The sequence below is a fragment of the Nomascus leucogenys genome, chromosome 10 (assembly GCF_006542625.1).
Source record: "Nomascus leucogenys isolate Asia chromosome 10, Asia_NLE_v1, whole genome shotgun sequence".
NCBI lineage: Eukaryota > Metazoa > Chordata > Mammalia > Primates > Hylobatidae > Nomascus > Nomascus leucogenys.
The window spans coordinates 89,879,184-89,883,861 of record NC_044390.1 but is presented as its reverse complement, the minus strand read 5'-3'; the positions used below and the strand labels follow the sequence as shown (position 1 = coordinate 89,883,861).

At 48.5% G+C, this 4,678-nt stretch overlaps 1 pseudogene; it reads left to right on the top strand.

Annotated features, from left to right (window-relative positions):
- Positions 1-1,215: 1,215 nt before the first annotated feature.
- On the top strand, positions 1,216-3,525 carry LOC115836893 (annotated as a pseudogene).
- Positions 3,526-4,678: the final 1,153 nt, after the last annotated feature.

The following is a 4,678-nucleotide window of genomic DNA, read 5'->3' as shown; positions in this document are numbered from 1 at the left end:
TTTTTAGTAGAGACGAGGTTTCACCATATCGGCCAGGCTGGTCCTGAACTCATGACCTCATGATCTGCCCGCCTCGGCCTCCCAAAGTGCTGAGATTACAAGGGTGAGCCACTGGGCCTGGCCTGTGGTTGTTTTTTTCTAATTTTATCCATGACTGTTTAAAAAAAAAACACACACACACAAAAATTATGAAATTGTGAAACTTAGAAAGGGAGAGTCCCTTGCAAATTTCAGCTTCTAGAAATAAATACTGCTGACTTCTCTGACTCTTAGTTAATAAAGGCCCTGAGGATTACTTTATGAATGTTATTGACAAGTGTCCACATACATCCAAGAAGGAAGCATGGTATTCACAGGCAGCAAGAACAAGAAACAAATACCAATTATTTCACTAAAGCCTGAACAGCATGACCTCCAACCCCACCATGCCCTGAGCAAGATCTTCAACCTTCCAGACAAGGCAATAACATAACAAGAGGCAGTGTAACATGATGGTTAGGGACACAGTCTTTGATTGAAGTCACTGCCAGATTCAAATCCAAGCTCAGCTTTTTTTTTTCTTTTAGTTTTGAGACAGGGTCTCACTCTGTCACCCAGGCTGGAGTGCATTGGCGCGATCTTGGCTCACTGCAAGCTCCGCCTCCCGGGTTCATGCCATTCTCCTGCCTCAGTTCCCGAGTAGCTGGGACTACAGGCGCCTGCCACCACACCTGGCTAATTTTTTGTTGTTGTATTTTTAGTAGAGACAGGGTTTCAGGGTGTTAGCCAGGATGGTCTTGATCTCCTGACCTCATGATCCATGATCCGCCTGCCTTCGCCTCCCGAAGTGCTGGGATTACAGGCGTGAGCCACTGCGCCTGGCCTCTTTTTTTTTTTTTTTTTTTTGAGACAGAGTTTCCCTCTTGTTGCCCAGGCTGTAGTGCAATGGCGTGATCTCAGCTCACTGCAACCTCCGCCTCCTGGATCCCAGTTCAAGCGTTTCTCCTGCCTCAGCCTACTGAGTAGCTGGGATTGCAGGCAGGTGCCACCACACCCAGATAAATTTTGTATTTTTAGTAGAGATGGGGTTTCACCATGTTGACCAGGTTGGTCTCGAACTCCTGACCTTGTGATCCACCCACCTCACCCTCCCAAAGTGCTGGGATTACAGGCGTGAGCCACCGTGCCCGGTTGTTTTTTGTTTTTGTTTTTTTTTTTGTGGAGTCTCGTTCTATCACCCAGGCTGCAGTGCAGTGGCACAATCTCGATTCACTGCAACCTCCAACTCCCTGGTTCAAGCGATTCTCCTGCCTCAGCCTCCCAGGTAGCTGGGATTACAGGCACCCGACACCACGCCCGGCTAATTTTTGTAAATTTTAGTAGAGACGGGGTTTCACCATATTGGCCAAGATGGTCTAGATCTCCTGACCTTGTGATCCGCACACCTCGGCCTCCCAAAGTGTTGGGATTACAGGCGTGAGCCACCGTGCCCGGCCACGCTCTGCTCTTATGAGCTGGGTGGCCCTGAGTATTTTATCCTCTCTGAGCTTCACTTTCCTCATTTTGAAATCAGAATCAATAATAATACCTTCCACATGGGCTACAGTCAGGGTGAAACAAGCGACTGAAAAAGCACTGAGCTCCTGGCTAACACGGTGAAACCCCGTCTCTACTAAAAATATAAAAAATTAGCTGGGCGTGGTGGCGGGTGCCTGTAGTCTCAGTTACTCGGGAGGCTGACGCAGCGTGGCGTGAACCCGGGAGGCGGAGCTTGCAGTGAGCCGAGAGCCAGACTCGGTCTCAAAAAAAAAAGCACTGAGCACGGGCTCTAGCACATGGGAAGCTCTCTATAATGTTGGTGCCACCATCATCTTCTTCATCATGGTCTTCATCTCACCTGGATCATCATCAAGTACTTGTAGTTCTATGGGACTCTAATATTAGGTCATCCTGACTCTAGTTCACTGTGAAGAGTCTATAAGCTCCTATTATTGAACCTGCGTTTGCAGCTAAATAAATAAATTGACATCTTATGGCCGGCAATGATGGTTCACACCTGTAATGCACTTTGGGATGCCGAGGCGGGCGGATCACTTGAAGTCAGGAGTTCAAGATCAGCCTGGCCAAAATGGTGAAATCCCATCGCTACTAAAAATACAAAAATTAGCCAGGCATGGTGGCTGGCACCTGTAGTCTCAGCTACTTGGGAGGCTGAGGCAGCAGAATTGCTTGAACCCGGGAGGCAGAGCTTGCAGTGAGCCGAGATCGTGCCACTGCACTGCCGCCTGGGCCACAGAGCAAGACTCTGTCTCAAAAAAAAAAAAAAAAAAAAAAAAAAAATTTGGAAGGATGGTAGAGATAGGAATGCAAGAACACTTACTTTTTTTAGAGTTTGGTGAATACTGCTGTTAGTATTTGTGCATTAAAAATGTAATCAAGGCCGGGCACAGTGGCTCACGCCTGTAATCCCAGCACTTTGGGGGGTCCAAGGCGGGCAGATCACCTGAGGTCAGGAGTTTGAGACCAGCCTGGCCAACATGGCAAAACCCCGCTTCTACTAAAAATACAAGAAAAATTAGCGAGGCATGGTGGCGGCCGCCTGTAGTCCCAGCTACTGGGGAGCCTGAGGGAAGAAGAATTGGTTGAACCCGGGAGGCAGAGGTTGCAGTGAGCCGAGATGGTGCGCCTGCACTCCAGCCTGGGCGACAGAGCAAGACTTCATCTCAAATAATAAATAATATAAAAAGGGAATCAAGCCAGGCAGATATTTTTCCATAGGAGGGGGAAGAGCGAGCTTCCTGTGGAATGGTTTCAGTTCCCAATTTGGAGAAAGAAAGGAGATGTACTGGTTTGAGTCTGTGATCAGTCCAAGTTTCTGTTACGCTTTCATTTCCAACTCTGTCACTCCTCGATTATTCGGCAAGATGAGGCTTGCTTCAACCTCCTGACATGAACACAGATAAGGAATTTACAGACAGGCTCCCAGCTCGGGGTGAATGACAGTAAATGAAGAAAGGTGGACGCTCTGGAATTACCTCTGTGCTTTCAGAGCAGTTGGCTTGTCTGTATCACCAAACAATGTACAGGTAAAAAGCCAAAAGCAAGGATCACCTTAAAGAGGAAGATGATGTCAGGGATGAGCTCAGAGGAAAATAGGGATTCCCCAGCCTCGGAGGCATGAGTCAGTGTGGAGCGTCGTTGTGAAACCCGGATTCGTTCAAGGGATGAGGTGGTTTGGGGTGTTCGGACATCCACAGCTCACATTCATTCACTGATTCAGGCATTCATCAGTTTTTTGTGGTTTTTGTTTTTTTTTTTTTTTTTGAGACCGAGTCTCACTCTGTCACCTAGGCTGGAGTACAGTGGTGTGATCTCGGTTCACTGCAGCCTCTGCCTCCTGGGTTCAAGCGATTCTCCTGCCTCAGCCTCCCCAGTAGCTGGGATTACAGATGTGAACCACCATGCCTGGCTAATTTGTGTGTTTTTAGTAGAGATGGGATTTCGCCGTGTTGCCCAGGCTGGTCTCGAACTCCTGACCTCAGGTAATCCACCTGCCTCAGCCTCCCAAAGTCCTGGGATTACAGGTGTGAGCCACTGCGCCCAGCCTCATTCTATCAATTTTATGTATTAAGCACCAACTGTGTGCCAGGTGCTGTTCTGGGTGGTGGAGATACAACAAGGAACAAGGCAGCCACAGTTCTCTTCTCATTGAGCTGACTTTTGAGGTGGGGAGGCAGGCAGGAATAAAAAGGAGCCTTGGGGTGGCTATGGGTGTCACGACTATGGTGGAGTGGGACAATGGGGATAAAAAGTAACTGGGGCTGGGGTGACTGGGATGGCTTCTACGAGGCATTGACCTTGAGCTGAGCCATGAATGACTAAACAGGGAAGCAATGCGAAAGTCTGGGGGAAAGACACGCCAAGCAGAGGGAATGTTAAGTGCAAAGGCCCTGAGGTGAGAATTAGGTTGGTGAATGCGTGTTCATTTCCTGTGGCTGGGTGGCTTGGAACAATAGAAATATATTCTCCCACAGATCTGGAAGCTAGAAGTGCATAATCAAGGTGTTGGCAGGGTTGGTTCCATCTGGAGGCTAAGGGAAAATGTTTCATGCCTCACTCCGAGCTTTAGGAGACTGCTGGCATCTTGGACTTTCCTTGGCTTGTAGATGCTTCACTCCAATCCCTGCCCCTGTCACCACATGGTGGTCCCCTCTGTGTCCTCTCCTCTTCTTATAGACACCTGTCTTTTCTTTTCTTTTTTCTCTTTTTGTCTGTTTTTGAGACAGAGTCTTGCTCTGTCACCCAGGCTGGAATGCAGTGGCTTGATCTTGGCTCACTGCAACTCTGCCTCCCGGGCTCAAGCGATTCTCCTGCCTCAGCCTCCTGAACAGCTGGGATTATAGGCATGTGCCCCCACACCTGTCTAATTTTTGTATTTTTAGTAGAGACAGGGTTTTGCCATGTTGGCTAGGCTGGTCTGGAACTCCTGACCTCAGGGGATCCGCCTGCGTGGACCTCCCAAAGTGCTGGGATTACAGGTGTGATCCAGCAGGCCCGGCCATAAAATGCCTGTCTTTATAACCCACTCTAATCCAGGATGCTCTCATCTTGAGATCTTTACCTTAGTTAGACCCTTATTCCAAATAAGGTTGTATTCTAAGGTTTGGGTGAACATAGCTGTTGGGAACCAGAACTCAAC